Genomic DNA, 20,013 nt, shown 5'->3' on the forward strand with positions numbered 1-20,013 from the left:
AGTATGGATAAAAATGGGACATGAGCAATATGATCCACTTACAGATCTAATGGAAAATCTCCATTTAGAATTTTTGTAAAGAAAACATATTTTTAGGACCACAAATAATGGTGCCGATTATGGTTTATATCGGTCAAATTTCCTGATTTTAAATTTTGGGTTTCGAAAAACTGCATTTTTTCCGATTTTCCTGCAAAAGGATGTGTAGAAGTATTTTGGAATATGGTGTATATCAGTCAATGTTTTGGTATAGACCCATACAACAATTGTTTTCATTGTAAATTTTATTGGTACTAACGAGCGTTAGCCAACGAACGAACTCCAATCAAAATATAACAATTGTACACGCAAAGAAAAAAAAAACGTTTGGAAAACGTGTACCGAAAACGTTTTTCTTTTGTTAGAGTTTTTTGAATTGCTTCGAAAATTTTAAACATTTATCACCAAAAAAATTCGTTTGTTACAAAGTTTTTATTTTTTCAATAAAAAAAGTTATTTTTGAAACAACAACAGAGTCCATTTCGTTTATATCAAACACTGTTCTTTTCTGACTTTTGGTCTTTAATAAAACACATTTTACAGTTCAAAATTTAATATAGTACAATGTAATGTTGAACATTTTTTCGGAATCTTCCGAACATATGTGGAATGTATGTGAAAAAAAAACTTTGGTCGAAGCAGGGATCGAACCCACGACCCTTGGCATGAGAGTCAGACGTAGCAACCACTGCTCCACGGTGCCAAACTAAATGTTTGTTTCTGTTAAATAAACTTTGTTTATTCAGTTTGTGGGCGCCGCAAGCTATGCTATATAAATATAACTTATATGGATAATTATCTATTGATGACCATAACAGGTACATAGCTCAGTGGTTAGTGTGTTGGCTTACAAAGTGCATGGTCCGCGGTTCGATTCTCCGTCCAGGCGAAAGGTAAAAAAAATTATAAATTCGTATAATTTCTTCTACATTGTTGGTATTACAGGAAAAGGTGTTAAGAACTAAAAAACTCGTGGATGTGAGAAAGATGTGAGGGAAAATGCAATTAGCAAGAAAAAATTTTTTTTAATTAGTCTTTATGAAATTGTTGTTATATCCTGGAAAAGAATAAATGTTTATCACAAAGAGTATATACTTTTCTTCAAAATACACTTCCTTACAGCGAAAAGCAAATAAGAAACGAACTTTGTTTGTCTAAAATTTCGTTTGGGAGGAAAGAATTATTTTTTTGCGTGTATATATACTGTCTCCGGAGTATTATTTGACGTTATAACAACGGCCGGTCAATAATGTACACCTCAAACAAAGTAAACTGCTTTCTGGAAAAAAATTACTAATTCGGGCAAAAATTTAATTCCGTTTTTTTTGTGATTGCAACGTGCATTGTTATTGGGAGCGCAAATAAAAAATGTGAGATTTTCCAAATTTTTGAAAATTTATTCCGAAAAAATTGTAACTGACTGATCAACCGAAGTATTATACATTCATAGACACTAATTTTTCCTATCTTTCTGGCAAGGATATCGCGACGGAAATTCGGTTCGATTTTGACTCAATCCATTTATCGACCCAATTTTTTGATTCCTCATAAGAACGAAAATGTTGATCAGCCAGCTCATGTGTCATCAATCGGAACAAGTGCTAATCAGTAGGAGCAATGTCTGGGCTATATGACGGGTCGGGCAGAACTTCCCATTTGGTTATTTCCAAATAAATTTTTACTGTCATCTCACCATGGGGCCGAGTATTATCGTGATACAAAATCACCTTCTCGTGCCTTTCCAAATATTGTGGATGTTTATCACGCATTGCTCGGCTCATACGATTTAATCGTAGGTCTAGGAAAAATTTCATAAATATTTTTTTTTAAATAAAGTACAATAAAATATATTTTGCGATAAATATAAGTTAGTTTTAGCATCAGTATAACAACCTAAAGTTAGGTTAGATTAGGTATAGTGGCAGCCCGATATTTCATGCTTACTTACACGCAAAGAAAAAAAACGTTTGGAAAACGTGTACCGAAAACGTTTTTCTGTTGTTAGAGTTTTTTGAATTGCTTCGAAAATTTTCAACTTTTATCACCAAAAAAATTCGTTTGTTACAAAATTTTTATTTTTTCAATAAAAAAGTTATTTTTGAAACAACAACACAGTCCATTTCGTTTATATCAAACACTGTTCTTTTCTGACTTTAGGTCTTTAATAAGACACATTTTTTAGTTCAAAATTTACTATACTACAATGTAATGTTGAACATTTTTTTCAGAATCTTCCGCACATATCTGCAATATATGTAAAAAAAAACTAAAAAAACTTTGGTCGAAGCAGGGATCGAACCCACGACCCTTGGCATGCAAGTCGGACGTAGCAACCACTGCTCCACGGTGGCAAACTAAATGTTTGTTTCTGTTAAATAAACTTTGTTTATTCGGTTCGTGGGCGCCGCAAGCTATGCTATATAAATATAACTTATATGGATAAATATCTATTGATAACCATAACAGGTACATAGCTCAGTGGTTAGTGTGTTGGCTTACAAAGTGCATGGTCCGCGGTTCGATTCTCCGTCCAGGCGAAAGGTAAAAACATTTTAAAAATGTATAAAATCGTATAATTTCTTCTACATTCTTGGTATTACAGGAAAAGGTGTTAAGAACTAAGAAACCTCGTGGATGTGAGAAAGATGTGAGGGAAAATGCAATTAGCAAGAAAACAATTTTTTTTTAAGTTTGTCTTTATGAAATTGTTTTTACATCCTGGAAAAGAATAAACGTTTATCACAAAAAGTATATACTTTTCTTCCAAATGCACCTCCTTACAGCGAAAAGCAAATGAGAAACGAAATTTGTTTGTCTAAAATTTCGTTTGGGAGGAAAGAATTATTTTTTTGCGTGTAGACTCTTAATTCCATTGTGATACCACAGTGGTGAATTTCCGAGTCTGAACGGTGTTCGACATTACGGTGAAACCAATAAGAGAAGCCTGGAAATACTTAGAAATGTCACCAGAGGTGATAATCTACCAATGAAAAACTTTTTGGTGTTCGGACGAAACTAGGTTTATGCCCAACACCCTATGTATGCAAGGCGGGCATGCTAACCATTGCACCAGAGTTTCGCTATGAAAACCCTAAATCGATTTCCATATTTGTTCCACCTGAAGAAGGAAACCTAATATTTAACGGTGTATTTTTTTCTGTGTAGAGTAAAAGAATAAAAAACCTTAATCAATTTATTTATTAATTTTGTATCCTCCCATTTAATATTTTAAAAATTCCCCCTCTTTTGTTGTATTATTAATCTCTCATAGATGAAGATTTCTCCTTGTGCTTTCAATAGTTGTCATACATTTTATCGTCCTGGGTTAAAATCCTTAAAATCAATAAAAATTATTTGGTCTTTTGCATTTTTCGTTTCTCTACAGCTACTTGGTTGCCCTCATCAGGGGATATAGTGAACCATAAAATAATTTCCTAGTCGCATTTTCAAGATTCACATGCCACATCATAGTGATAAATTTTCCATGAAAATAAATTGTTGTAGGAAACATAAAGTTCTTTTACCACACATACCTCCATAAATAGAGATACTTGGGTAAATCCCTTTGACCCTAGCTCGTAGAACAATTAACAAATGATTTTTAAGTATTAATAAAAAAAAGGAAACAACGAGACAATATCAAGTAAACCCCACAAAGCAAGAAATACATAAAACATAAAAGCCTGATTGGGGAAAAGGCGACAAAACAAACAGAAAGAAAATTGCTGGTAATATCAATCGAGTACCAAATACAAAGGAGGGTAATGAGAGCGGCTAGCATGTAGGGGAATGTAGAGTGCGAAATGTAAAAGCACTGTCTATTGGGTGATAGCAGAACACCCATGCACACACTGCTCTCTTAACCATGACAAATTCATGACCTCAATAATCCCTTCAGTCTTTTTTTGTGTGTGTTTGGTTTTCCTTCATTGTTATCCTTAGCATTTGTGCCATTCCTCATCATTCTTTCTCTAGGTTTTCAAGTGGATGTCTTTTTTTTTTGTTTCTTCGCCTATACACCTCCATCGTCCAGTTTTCTTTTCAGGCTTTATTCGACATTAAGAAACCGCACTTAGCCAAACACAATTGTACTTCGGTGCCATTTAAAGAGACATGACAAAACATCAAGGCATCCCAGGACATTCCAGGGATGACCACCATGATGACTGTTTGTCTCATATTGTCTTAACACTTTTGCTTGACAACCCGCTCCCCTAAGTCCGTGGATGTTGGGTGATACTTTTGCTTTCAGCTTTCTACATAAGTTACAATTAATTTCATTTCATTCTCCTTTTGTTTTGTTGCTCAAATGTCCTTCTGACCAGAAGACCTACTCATGATATAAAAGGAGTGTAATGTTTAATGTTGTAATGTTTTCCCCATTCATTGTGGTTCTTGTTGTTTCTATTCTCGCATTACAGTGAGAAAAATTCTATAGGAAAGAAGTGTTTTAGTGAATAATGTTGAATAGGTCTACTAATAAAAAAGTTTAAATCCTCCACATTATACAAACATTGAGAACGATTTGAATTCAAACGGATTTCCGAGTAGGGCTAAGTACCTAACTGAGGACATGTTTACAAATTCTAAATCGATTTCTTTTTATGTCCACCACCATAGAATGGTGTTAGGCGTATAGTATTTTAGTCATTCCGTTTGTAACATATCGAAATGTCGATTTCCGACTATATACAGGAAGAACTCTACTGCCAGGAGCAGACTGGGCAAATATTTGACAGAAATGAAAGAAGAATCCGTCGCCACAGCCAAACCAGCTAACATGTTTAGGCCATATTGGATATATAACATCATGGTAGGATTATTTTCCAAAACCGGTATCCGGATATTCGGAAAATGATTCTGGAAAAACGTTTGACACTCATTTTGGTCAAATATTTGCCTAGTGTGACCATAGCCTAAGACAATATAACCATGTCCGTCTGGTCGTATGACTGTCTGTTCTAATTTCAGTTCTGAAATTTGTTGCAAATTCGCTTTTTATTGGCAGGTAGGTCAAGCTCCCATATAAAACTACCACCTGATTTGGGGGTTTGGGTTTCTAGAAACCGTAGTTTTTATCCAATTTCCTGAAGCTAGAAATCTACAACAAGTATTTTAGGACCTGAAATATGTAATTCGAATGTGGTGCGTATCGGTCCATGATTTGGTATAGCGCTTATATAGATCTCCTCATCTCCTCATTTGACTTCTTGGGCTTCTAGAAATCCTAATTTTTACACTAATCGAAAAAATTACGCTCCACAATCGTGAACGAACGTTGACAAAATGAAACGGAAACGTTCACAAAAAAATCAAAACGGAACGTTCACGATTTCGTCCACGGGCGTTCACGATTTCGTGAACGGTATTCATTTTTCTTTGGCCATGAATAACAACGTCTAATGATTATGTTAATTAGACGTTGTTATGGCAACTCCACCGGTGGTGCAATGTGCTAAACCGACTGTTAACACGTATGGTGCAGACAACACAGGTTCGAGTCACGGCAGCAGATATCTTTTTATACCCTGCGCCACACTGAGGAACAGTCTATGGAATTTAGATTTAAAATCCAGGCATTATTTCATCATTTTCTTCCACGTTCGCAAGACGCGTTTAAGATTCTTCTATCAAACAAAATTGATTCTTTTAAATCCAGAATCTGATGTAATCTCCATATGTAGAAACCTTAATTTTAACTGCGAGAAGCATATCATTTGAACCAATCTTCTTGAGGTAGTATATTTCTTAAAATCCACCTGAAATTCTTCATATATTTGCAAACTGCAGCCTACGACGAGAGGCTTTCAGAGAAAACTATTATATTTGAGTCCTGGTGGTGGATATTTAAAACGTAATAAATTAATACAATAAATAACCAAATACCACAATTAATTTAGTTTTTGCACCAAAATCAATTGAATTTTTTATTGAAACATTAGTCGAATTTACCAGAGAAATCAATTAATAATTTAATTATGTATATTTATACCCTTCACCACTACTGTGGTACAGGGTATAATAATTTTGTGCATTTGTATGTAACGCCAAGAAATAATTGTCGTAGACCCATCTTTTAGTATACCGATCGGCTTAGAATTAAATTCTGAGTCGATTTAGCGATGTCCGTCTGTCTGGCAGTTTAAGTCCTATCGTCTTCAAATTTGACATAACGTCTTTCTTCGGGTAGAAGACAATCGCTATTGATTTTGGAAAAAATCGGTTCAGATTTAGATATAGCTGCCATATATAGTTATCACCGATTTGATCATAATTCACGTATTTATGAACCGACGTTCTTCAAATTTTATACATCTGAATGTTTTGTCAGTCCCGTAAAAACTGCCAAATATCAGCTAAATCGGTTCAGATTTAGATATAGCTCCCATATATATCTTTCGTCCGATTTGGACTTATATGGCCCCAAAAGCGAGAGTTTTGCCCTGATTTGCTTCAAATTTTGCACAACGAGTACGTTTAATAGTATCGTTAAGTGTTCTTAATTTGGTTAAAATCGGTTCCGATTTAGATATAGCTCCCATATATATCATTCGCCCGATTTGGACTAATATGCCCACAGAGGCAAAAGTGCTACTCTGATTTACGTGAAATTTTGCAGAGGGAGTAGAATTGAACTTGAAACTTTGCACAGGCAGTAGAATTAAGGTTCTGCTTATGCGTGTTTATTTTGGTTGAAATCGGTTCAGATTTTAATATAGCTCCCATATATATCTTTCGCCCGATTTTCCGTCATATGACCACAGAGGTCAAAGTTGTTATTCGATTTACGTGAAAATTCGATTTACGTGAAAATGTGGACTTACAAAGTGGTGAAGGGTATAATATAGTCGGCCCCGCCCGACTTTAGACTTTCCTTACTTGTTTTTTATTTCTAATTATTTCCGTGATTGATACTATCATTTTCGTGATTCAATAAGCAAACAAGAATTAATGTGTTGTTTTGAGTAAAGGAATATCATTTTAGTATTAAACTGTACTTTTTTCAGTGTAGAAATGAAACATTGTGGTTTGAGTTGCAAAAACAACTTTTAGAGTGTATGAGCTGCTTAAGTGTTTCTATATCACACGTACGAAATATCCTTAGCTTCCTATATGCTTTGAATAGGAATGGAGGGAAATGGTCCCTGGCTGACTGACCACGACCCACCATCTACGACATACTTAAGAGGCGTTCAAGCATTTTGTTGCTGCTGTTATTTTTGGCTTGCTGTTAATATGGTTGTCATCTTAATTTCATTGACATTTATCCGGTTTAATTTATATGGAAACTCTTTAGTTTGAGTTCCCCTTCCCTATTCCAAGAAAATTCTTATGGCTATTTTAATCACACACCCAAAGGGAAGCAGCCCTCTTTCACCCCCCACTCCTTTGGCATGACCATCATCTGATGGGTATATGGCCATGGTTATGGCTTTAATTGCGTCGCTTGGTGTTAAGACGATTTGAACTCTTAAGACAAATGATTTTGATATTTTTAACAACATCCCTTACCACAACTCTTTTGGCCAGAAATAGGCGACCAAGAAAAGTCAAAAAAAAAAATTTTAAGAAGTTCCGTAATTTCTTTGTGGGGTTTTTATATATTTTTTCGAAAAGATTATTAAAGTTTTGTCCTCTCTCAGTTTTCTTCGTCGTCATTTGTCTTAGGTCGGTCTAAGTCCGTCGGTCGGTTTATCATCTTATTGTGTCTCCCATTCTCATTTCATTTGTTTTCTGGCCACAATCTAAGTTATTACATTTGTTTTCGAGATATTTTTGTGGTATCCTGGCTGCCAGTGCCAAAGTAAAATGTGCCAGATTGGATATCTTAATTAAGCAATATCATGTTTCAAGTGAAACAAATGGTTTTGCTGTTCTATGAATTCCAGCAGCTATCCCGAAACTAAATACAGCCTTTATTTTGGGTAAATTAAAAATGTCACATTAGTAGGTGCTTAGATATTTCATTACTTTTATATATTAAGTCCTTCTTTATTATCATGGACATAGCACTGGACAAATATAAAATTCAGATGGACACATTGGCTTTGTATTTCAAACCAAAGGACAAGCAAATGTGACATATTGTAATCCATTAATCGAAATTGCTCGTAATAGGAGTTGAATAAATTCATAGGTACATACTAGTTGAAAACGACATTTAAAGGCATAACATAAAACCAATTCTAAGTTTTGTTTTTATTTTATTTATTCAGTAAAATAACATATTCAGAAAAAAGTAAGGAACATCTAAAGTTGAGCGGGCCGACTATGTTGTAATCTGCAAAGTCCTGTAGATCTAAATTTTCGAAACCATCTCAAATCTTTCATATTTGTTGGGAGCAATGTATAAAGGTTTATATTATGAAATCGAATTGGACCACATTTTTTACACTTCCACCCCACGTCTAGACACGAACTTTAAATGGGCTAATGCCCTTGAACGAAGCATAATCTTAGTAGCAAAATATGTGAAATATTTAAATCTAAAGCCATTTTTATATAATTTCGCAAAATATCATTTTTTACTTAACTGTGGCGATTTTACAAAATCGGGCGATATTTACATTAGCCTGAATCATATCTAAAACTTAGCCGGTTCTGTGGAAAACCTTTTACAAGTACAATGTGTAAAATAACACAGCAGTATGAGGAATCATTATCGAATTTGTAAAATATAGATATACTGGTCATATTTCTACCAAATTTGGCACGTATTTCTAGAATATTAATTCTACTCTCTATGTAAAATTTCAAGTAAATCGAATGTTTTACGGGACCCACAAAACGTTCATATGTACGAAATTTTAAGAAAATCGTTGCATAAACACGTCAATAATGACCAAATCGGCGATAAATTTATAAATAAATTTGAGCCGAGTTTTTCCAACACTGAAAAAACTCCCTTTTAAACAAACGCTAATTTTAACTTTCATTTGCTAGTAGTTAAATTTTATTATTTTTTACGAAATTTTCTACAAACCAATGAAATTTTCCTTTTTTTTAAGTATGTCTCGCACATTTTATGAAGTAAACGTGGGTATAAAGTTCAATGACCATACACATAAGTTCAGTATGGACTAAAACAGAAGACAATTTTCGTACGATTCCCAAAAATAGTAAGAATGAACTACTGTGTGTTAAAATGGTCATGATTTGGCGCCAATTACTTTCTACTTTACTTTTTGTTCATGTTTTCTTCTATATGTGGGTGTAATTTCGTAAATTAAATTCGTAATTAAAAAGTAGACAGGGATATTAAATTTTCCTGGTTCTAACAATCTCAAAATCGTGACTAGAATTTATTTCAATTTTCCCACATGATAGTTCATTCTTCCTATAAAGTACTACAATTTGTTTTCTGTTTAAGAATGTCTTTGATTATGAGATTTATCTCAATCTGAACCGATTTCAAATTTGTCCGCACTATCAATTGAACTCCTTGCTCAACATTTGAAACAAATTAGAGTAAATCCCTGGATTCGGGGGCCATAATGCACTTCTATCGGGCGAAAGGTATATGTGAGAGCTACACGCAGAGAAGAAACATGATTGTCACAATCATATTCGAAGAGCAAAATAATATGATAGGAGCTATTTTTGCGGCGACTATGTAACATGTTCACCTGCAACCATGTTTGCTCATTGAACATGGTTCTAAGAAAAATAAAATCGTACTCATCTAAAATGTTATTATATTGATAAAAAGAATTTTGTTTCCATTAAAAGACAATAGTCACGATCTAAACTGTTATGGCATTCCTCAGAAATGTTTTTCTTCCTGTTAAAAGAACAAGGTCACAACCTACAATGTTTTGATCTTTATGAAAAGACTTTTTTCGTCGTCGAAAAAAGGACGCCACTTGAGAAAAGAAAACACTTTATTTATTTGTTTTTATTTATTTATTAACTAATTAATTGTTTATTTGTATTTATAAAGTCGTGCAAGCAAACATCACATATTTTTTACACACTCTATTTTGGTTTAATACTTTTTTCCCTGCAAGAAAGTAAAAAAGTTGAATGGTCAGGTACATGATTTTCGCGACCATTTAATGGTCTTAAATTCTATCATTTAAATAATAGAACGTGTTTGCGGCATTTGAGAACCATTTAAATGCTTATTGCCAGCATACATTTTTCTCCGGTCGAAAATTATTTTTACAAAGACAAAATACATGATTTTCGCGACAATTACATACTCTAGATAAGCATTAAATGGATGCGGCAATCATATCCAAACATTTTTTTCTGTGCGTGTATTCCTAAATCTCAATTTCTTTTAAAACTCATACGTGTGCCAAAGTTAAAGTCAATTGATCTTCCTTTAAGGATTTTGGTATTTTCGAGCAAAAATATGCACTTTTAGGTGGCAGAAACTTTAAATTAAAAACTGTAAATCAAAGGTGAAAAATTCTCAAAATAGGTCAACCTATATGTGAAGAGTCTTTATCTTGAATGTTATAATTAAATTATTTTAATAATGTTGAACCGAACATCTCAGTGAACATAAAAACGATTTCTTTAAATTATAAACGTTTTTCTTTCCTGTAAGGAAAATTTGCCTTAGCTCAAAGACATGTGACTTACCCGGATGGATGCAAATATTCAAGTTTTGTGCCCCAATTTAGTTTTGTGTAAGTAACGAGTATTTGATTACAAGTACTCGTTGCAGACTAATTTTTTTACTACTCGTCACTAGTAAATGAATACTCAATATCTTCAATACCATTTTATTTCTTCTTCTGGTGGTAAGCAAGATGGCGGATTGGAAGCAACATTTTTGAGATTTTGGGAAAATATTAAAGTTTTGGAAAATCGATTTTATCAGTTAAAATGACGAGAAAAAAACGAAATTTGACCTCACCTCATAGAAAGTATTAAATAAAGTGAAAAATGTAACTGATTTACATTTGACCGTTGGTAAGAGCGATTGTGAAAAAATGCGCATTGGTGTAAGTGGAAGCGTTTCGAATTTTGAAGAATCACAAGAGTTCATTGGAAACAACGTCTCATGAGAATGGTATAAATAATAATGTCGTTGACAGCAAAACCATGTTTTTATACAAGGTGCCAAGCTTATTAAAGACTCCATGAAAGATTTCAGCATTGGCTTTCATCGTAAAAATGAAATTGGCTGATATCGGTTTTTAACGAGGTCTGCATATCTACAATAGCACATTTTATAACACTTGAATAAAACTGGAAGATGGAATCCGCTTTTCTCAATTTTAAAAAGAAGAAAACATTATTAAAAATTACCCAAAAGTATATTTTTATTTAAATTTTTATTAAAGTAACGAGTACTCAATTCGAAAGTAAGGAGTGGTAACGAATTTAAATTTATAACACTACCCTAATTTTAATGAAAAAAACAAAGATTATAATTTTTCGTTAAATTAAAATTTCATTACTTTGACGCAATTTCTCGTTAATATTGCGTAAATTGAGTGTCATTATTATTTTCAGTGTACAAAAATGTGTTAGCAAACAGACGAGCATCGCTAGAACGACTCGGCGGGCGGACCTGAGCACATTTGCCACAGGCACCATGTGTCTATCTCTTCTCCTTCTGGGTGTTGCAATGTTAGGTTAGGGTGAAATGATGATCCCTGTTTCCCTGTTTCATATTCATTAGCATAGCTAGACAATTTTCCTAGAGGGGCTATAGCCTAATGGACTGAAGTTATGGGTATGGGAGTTGCTATAAAGGTATAACTTCAAAAGCACTTCCAAAAATGTCGTCACGAAGAAGTTAATTATGTTACCTACATAGGAAGTGTTTTAATTCAATTTTTATAACTTGTTTTTTATATTTTTATGGGGTATTTTTTGTTTCAAATAGGATAACAAAGTAAGAATTATTAAAAAGATACAAATTATTATAATTATGTCGAAAAACTGCTAATTGAAGTATTTTTTTAATTAAATCGATTAAAACACTGACTTAACAAAATAATAAAGGTGCTTTAGTTATTAAACTAAACATAAATTTAGGAACTTAAGTCATAAGTTCAACCATTTCATAAATATCAGAATTCAAATATTCACTTATATAAAAATAAAACTATGTATTACCATCGGCAACTGTTATCATGAAAGTTTTAGCGGAACTTTGTGCGGTCGTATTTACTTGTTTAATATTATATAAAATCAATGGAAAATCGTAAATAGGTTTTCAAATTCTGGGGGGTCTAAGCCCCCTCCCCAGAGGCCTTCATACGCTTATGCTCATATTGGCTGACATAAACATAAGCCAGCATTCGGCTTGTTGTGCGCTCTAACTACTTCCTTATTTCGAAGCTGGTCCAGGTCCCGAATCACCTCTTCACCGATATGGTTACCTCTCGTGCGACAAACATGTTACATTCTCCCCACCCAAAAATAACATTTTGCTCTTGAAGCATGTTGGAGGTGATGATATTCTTTCTCCGGGTAAACCTTTTTTAAATGTCTCGGTGCACTTTCGAGCTATGCAAAGCGTCTTTTTGAAAAATCCAACAAATTTTATATCGGATTTAGGTTTGGCATTTGCCCTGGACATTGCATAGTCTAGAAGTTATTATTTGGTAATCGATTTTTCCCAATGAACAGATACGCCTCCAAGTTAATCAGTTTCAAACTATTCCTTCGTCTTCCACTTCTTTGCTTCCACTTGTTTCCTACCTTTCCGTGTATACTATGATGGAAACCTTAAACCACAGGTGCCACATTTATTTATAGTGATTTCAGTTTCTTTAAAGCATTTTAATTACAAGATGCCCAACTTCTATGTCCTTAGATTTTTTTTTTATTTTTTTTTTACAGAAGAAGTTTGATCAAAAATTCTTGTAAACAAAGTTTTGTAAACTTTTTTATAATTTCTATAATTTGAATATAGTTGAATTGATTGCAAATTTATTTTCTTCCATCACGATTGATAAGAAGTCTTTACTTTTCTCTTTTTCTTCAATTACATCATTTATGATTTCCTACTAACTTTCTTGAAATCTCTCTGTTTGCCGTATAGCTCCACTAATTTATTGTTGGTTTCTATCTTAGAAAACAACTATAGCTGCATTGTACTTCCTCAATATTCGGGGAAACTTTTAAACAACACTAAAACATAATTGAGTCTCTTGACCTAAACTAATTAAAAAATAGTTTAATAGAGTGTAGTAGGTATATTGCAAATTTTCCTGGCACAAACATTAAGTAATACTTTCAAGGCACCAGCACTGTCCAAATAACATCGATAAATCATAAGCTTGTCAATTTAATAACTATCGTTTACTTAGACTACAACGATATCGCACTAATTAAAATTCCTCCTCTTATATCACAGTAGAATTTAAAGATGGCCGACACAAGCAATAACTTTAGTTTTTGTAATTTTTAATACTCTATCTTGTTTTCTCTGGAGAGTTCTTTAAAACAAAAACTATTTGCCCAAGTCATAATAAACTGCTGCTCTAAAACAACAACAAAATATTTTTAGTTAGCAAGAGATGCAACATCTTGTTGCACGTCTCAAAACAAGACCAAACACCGCAACCATCCACCAAACCATCAGATATAAATTTTCCACTTTTTCTTAAGAAAACTTCATGGGGTCTCCCCCCAAAATGTTTACATAGCGACAAAGATATATAATAATACTAGGCATCGGAGTCATACCGAATATTTGAAGATTATTGTTAATTAAATTTAAATTACTTTAATTTTGTTTTATCATTAATTCTAATTTATTTACTTTGATTTAACTTATTTAATTTTAATTAATTTAAGTTTTAAAAATGTTTTTACTGTAATTTTTTTATAATTAAATTTTATATAATTTAAATTATTTTAATTCAATTTAAATTATTTAATTTACTAGGAATGACTTTTTTGTTTAAATAGCTTAAGCTACTTATTTATTTAAATAAAGCGTACTTAACCTATATTAATTTGCCTTATTTATTTTATTTTAATTTTATTTCGTTTATTTGATGTACATTTATTTATTAAAATTAGCATATTTGAAGTCTATACAGTTAAATTTATTTTACATTAATTCAATTTACTTATTCGATTTATTTTATTTAAGTGTAGCCTAACCTAATTTTTTAAATTAAAGTATTTTTAGTTTATTTAAATAAATTTAAATTAAATTATTTCTTTAGTTTAATTGGGTTTATTTTATTTTTTTTTGTTTATTTGGTTTTAATTTATTTATTAGAATAAGCACATTTGAATTTTATATAGTTAAATTTATTTTACAGTAATTCAATTTACTTATTCACATTTTTATTTAATTGTAGCATAATCTATATATTTATTTAAATTAAATTATTTTTTTATATAGTAAGTTTATTTTAGATAAATTTATATTAAATTATTTTTTGGTTTAATTTGTTTTATTGTAATTTTTTGTTGGTTAAGTCAATTAAAATTATTATTAAATAAATTTAGCCTAATTGAGTTTTATATAATTTAATTTATTTTAATTCAATACATTTTTATTTTTTTTTTTTTTCATTTGTATTCATTTAAATAAGCTTATTTTTTCTTTGTTTAACTTTAAATGGGCACTGTGTCTTTTAAGATACAAGAAGACAAAAATAAAATTTTGGCCGAGTTCTACGAAATCAAATTGTTCCATTTAAAACATCATAACGCAGTTTCAAAAAATAAATTTTTGAAAATTGTTTATTTGTAAACGCAATCTTAGTTTAATGCACACTGTATCCAGTGTTGCCAGTATTGGGAATCTTTCCCCAAATTGGGGATATTTTTCGTGGATGCGGACGAACATTTTGAGTTGGGACTTGTGGGTTTGGTGGGGAATTTCCATAAACTTTGGGATTTTTATGGGGACTTATAAAAGATACAAAAGAGTGCTAATCAAGCATTTGGACTAGAAACGGACACAGGATTTTATTTTGGGGACCCAAGTGCTAATTTATAATTTTAATCAGCTAGGTTACGATATTGTGAAATCATTCCCTCAGGACTCGGGCCTAAATGTTGCCCTCTCATCAGTGTTCAACACTAATTTGGACAATATATCCCATATATATAGAAATTATGAAGATGATTCACCTTTATTTATTTACCGACCAATTTTATTAAATGCATGGTGGCCGAACTGCCATTTTAATTTTTCGAACATTTGGAAGACAATCACTTGTCTCCTGGTATTATATTTCGAAGTATTGACCTTATTGGAGCTCCCAAGCTATTATGACAATAAATTTTATATATATATATTTTTAATTTATTACCGATATTCTAGCAGAGCCTATTTCTTTATTTTTTTTTCATAAAAACTTATTGGAGATTTTTGGAGGAATTTTGATTTAAATTAGGGATTTTTGAGGACGAAAGCTTCCTAATTTGGGGAGAAGACCCAGAAAAATACTGGCAACACTGACTGTATCTTTTAAGATACAACCTCTATTTTTGCAAAAAAAAAAAACAAGAAAATTTTTTTTTTACCATTTTTCATATTGTATATTTTTTCCCGAGGAATCGGTGTTCGCGTGCATTTAAGGATTAAGTTATTTTAAGTAAATTATTGATTAATTTAGTTATATTTTTTATTTGAGTTATTAACTTAGTGCAATTGAATTTTATACATAGTTTAATTTATTTTAGTTCAATTTGCTAATATAACTTTTTTATTTGAGTTGCCTTAATTTAAATTCTATTCATAATAAAATATGAATAGTACGTGTATCACATGCTTTATTTAAATTAATTTTTAATTAATGAATTTATAGTTTCCATTTCACAATTTAATTTGAATTGATTCAATAAAACTCAGTTAAATTTAAATCTAATTTTTTGTTATTTAATTTTTGATTATTAAGGTAAATAATAATAAATTGGTATAAGAAAAAATCTTTATAAAATTAAAATATGAAGAGTTTTGTAAAATCTTTCTTGTAAAATTGAAATGTATTTTACCAACTATAAGTTTTAATTTATCTTATAGTTAAGATAAATTTAGTTCAAAATGAATGCGAAATGTGTTGTCCACTATTTTTACGAAAATTATAGTTGTAATGTAATAAAATCAACTCACATTGGTGCAATGGTTACCTACAAAGTGTTAGGGTCATACACAGAGTTCAGCGGTGAATTATCCCCTTTCAGTAACGTTGGTGACATTTCTGAGTGTTTCAAAGCTTCTTTAAGAGGTTTCACCCCAATGTGGAACACCGTTCGGACACGGATATAAATGGGGCGTCTCTTATCATTGAGCTAAGGCAGCACTCTGTGATAAAAGATAAGTTCACCACTGTGGTATCACAATGGACTGAGTAGTCTAACAGCCAATTTCTCATATCGAAACTAATGCTTTCGTTCGACTAGAATGTGCAAAACACTTGAATTTATAAAGGAAAATCAGCCGGTTTTGGCATTTCAGTCGAACGAAAGCGTTCGTTTCGGATACAAGAAATTGGCTGTAAGCGAGCCTGAAATATAGGGCTGCCACCACGAAAGTGTTAAGAAAATTTTACCAAAAATCTTTAAAATAACATACACACAAAAAAAATTTCTGATTCAATCACGAAATTAATTGATCCAATTAATTTTTAATTGAAATGTCTTCAATCACAGAAATGATAGTATCAATTAAAAAATTAATTGAAGGTCAATTAAAAAATTAATTGATTCAATTAAAAAATTAATTGATCTATTAATTTTCATGATTGATTTTTGTTTCAATTAAAAAATTTGTTGATTCAATTAAATTTTTAATTGAATATTTTTTAAAACTCAATTAAAATTTTATTTGGAAAATTTTTTGTGAAATTTTTTTTTGTGTATAAACAATCTTATTTTGAAGTTTTGATAAAATTTATGCGGTTAGTACAAAAAAATTTTTCCTTCGAAGGAAATGTATTTTAGAAGTTTATTTCAGTATTTGCAATATTATATATTTTGATCTTTCCTAGAATTGTAATGTGTCGAATTTTAAATGTTATAACGATTTTAGCTTGCACCAGCAAGGGAGAGTTATTAATTCTACAAAACAGAAGAACTTCAAATGGAATATCTAACAGGAAATTCAAAACATTTTAAGATATTGAATTCATAGAAAATTTTGTCAAAATGTATCTTCTAAAGAAAATTTTGCAAAATTTCCTTTCTATAGAAAATTTTGTCAAAATTTTAATTTCTATAGAATTTTTTCTCAAAATTTTAACTTCTGTAGAATTTTTCCTCAAAATCTTAACTTCTAGAGAAAAATTTCCCAATACTTTATTTCTAAAGAAAATTGAAAAGGAATGTTTTGCAAAATCTACCAAAACAAAAATTCTACCCATTTACCAAACAGTAAAACAATCTACCAGTTTTGGTAGAATTCTACTGTGGCAATCGTGGCTGCCTAGGTATCGTGACCTATGGTTTCTGGTAAAAAATTGCATTGTAGAATTTATTCTAAAGGTCGGTCGGTGATTGTTGATTACACGTGGTCTTACATTAGCCGTAGTTATATTATAAAACTGCATGGTTGTTTTAAACATAACCGAAAGTTAGACCAGCCGAATAGCGATTCCAATTTTTTGGTGAGACATTTAATTCGGCTTCGGTCTGAATTGTGTGCTCTTATAGCCTCTGGTCTACACTACTCAAAAAGTGGAAGGAATTCAGTTCTCTATCAAGTCCACGTTATATACTTTGACCATTAAAACTTCAAGTTTTCTGTTGTTAGCTTCAAGTTCGAAATTTGTTGTTGCCATTACTGATACTACTGTACACTTCAACTATCTGCTTGCAAAAACTAAACCAGAAATGGTAAGAACTCCTAAAGAATACAATGCAAAAAGTCAAACAAACTTGCATTCCTCTTTTCCTCTCGTTGCAATAAGATTTTTTTTTTATGAAAAAACATCATAAAAATCAAACTTTCATCTGTGTGGTGTGTATTCCATTGAATTGACAATAGACTGCTGAACAACAAAATGGTATTTTGTGAAAACTAGAGCAAATATTCAATATTTATTCTATCAAAAAAAGGAGATTATGTTTGGAAGTCGCTTGCAATGTAGAATCTGGACTTTGCTCATATTGTTTTGGTTAACATTTTCTATCCAATTATTAATGGATATTTCCGGATAGTTTTAAATTACCAAGCTATGATGCAATAGCACTAAAATGTCAAATTGCAAAAATAAAAGTTAAGTTTTTCTATGGAAAGTTTGGTGAAGAGATTTTATTAGTGGTCAAGTATAAGCATGTTCTTTAGTCAGCTGTGGAACAGATTTTTAAAGGAAAGTAAAGCAATTATTTGCTGAACAAAGTTGACGCTATAGAACATTTTTGCATGCCACCGATTTTTTGATTTTGATTATACTACCATTAGTTACGATAGTTTAAAAACAATTAAAACATAAAGCTGTAATTAACAATAACTGTTCACACAAAAAGACATATACCCTGATAAAAAATGTGTGTTGTTTTTGCAGTACAATTTTAAATGTACACGGAAGAAAAATACTGTATTTCATATGTTTCAGTGAAAAAATTATATGTTTGGAACTTACATCTTTAACACATTATTCATATAATTGATATAAATAATCCTATGTCTCCTGTAAAAGATAAAATATAAGTCTTGAAAAACATATCCTATTTGTGAATACGTTTTATAGTAAAATTACAAAAGTTCGTTAAATATGTGGATGATTTCAATTTTATTGAAGATATTCTTTCAACGCTTTATTTTGAAGACGACTTCAAATTTGTTTCCTAGTATCAAATAAGCGAAATTGAATTTTAAAAGAGAATTGTGTCGTAAATGTATGCTTACTTGAAGTCTCCGCTTCTTTGGCTCGGAATCAATACCAAAATCGTTGGTGTAAAGACAAAATCTTTGAAACCGGGCAAGCGAAAGAGTTTTTGAAATTCATTTGATCATGTTTTTTATTCGCATTACCAAGAGGCCATAAAATTTCCTCACTGAACGTTGAAAAGTTTCAAAATCCATAAGATATGTAGATCTCTTCCTAAGCAATTCGAATAGCACACGTTGACTTCCAATGCTCAATCACACACATAGAAATTATACTTGAAATTTTAAGTACGTTTGTACTATTTTGAACTTTATACAAGTTGAAAAGAAATCATCTAATGGAATCAAGCTCAGAGAGGATAGATATAAGGAAATATGTGATCATTGTAGCGCAAACACACTTGTATTGAGCTCATTAAAATAGAGACAAACATATATAAATGGGGGAGCCACCGTGGTGCAATGGTTAGCACACCCGCCCTGCATACACAGGGTCGTGGGTTGAAACCCAGTTTCGACCAAACACCAAAAGGTTTTTCAGCGTTGGGTATCCCACCTCAGTAATGCTGGTGACATTTATGAGGGTTTCAAAGCTTCTCTAAGTGGTTTCACTGCAATGTGGAACGCCGTTCGGACTCGGCTATAAAAAGGAGTTCCTTTATCATTGAGCTTAACATGGAATCGGGCAGCACTCAGTGATAAGAGAGAAGTTCACCACTGTGGTATCACAATGGAACGAATAGTCTAAGTGAGCCTGAAATATCGGGCTGCCACTATACCTAACCTAGCCTTACCTATATAAATGTATTCATAGTCTACGATAGGTATTACACACTTTGTTGTACAATGCACATTTAATGGGCCATAATACCTGTAATGATATAATGGTTAATTTACTTGTCTATCATTACTGTTTTTAATGGCATTATGGAAATATTTAAATGATGTCCAAAATGATTGCGAAGACAGCAGTTTTGGATTCCCACATCCTCATCAGTCCCTTTATTGGACGATCTACAATACAATTATTGGACTATTGGTAAAACGTTCCATCAAATGATGACATTAAATAATGTCATACAATGACATTAAACGACTTCGGGATTAATGCGAAAATTATATGGCTTATTTAAAAATAGCCCAGATAAGTATTTGGTTTCTTAAAAATATTAAATATGGCTAATCCATGCTAAAAATTTCTATACTTA

General features: G+C 31.7%; 2 protein-coding genes across 2 annotated transcripts in view; one reads left to right on the forward strand and one right to left on the reverse strand.

The window, feature by feature from the left end:
- Positions 1-20,013, forward strand: part of timeout (circadian regulator timeout) — a 1,081,463-nt gene that overhangs the window by 567,712 nt on the left and 493,738 nt on the right. The gene's annotated exons all lie outside the window — the stretch shown is intronic.
- The window catches only part of 2mit (leucine-rich repeat-containing protein 2mit), a 250,101-nt gene that overhangs the window by 11,943 nt on the left and 218,145 nt on the right, over positions 1-20,013 (reverse strand). The gene's annotated exons all lie outside the window — the stretch shown is intronic.

The sequence above is a fragment of the Haematobia irritans genome, chromosome 1, assembly GCF_050003625.1.
Source record: "Haematobia irritans isolate KBUSLIRL chromosome 1, ASM5000362v1, whole genome shotgun sequence".
NCBI lineage: Eukaryota > Metazoa > Arthropoda > Insecta > Diptera > Muscidae > Haematobia > Haematobia irritans.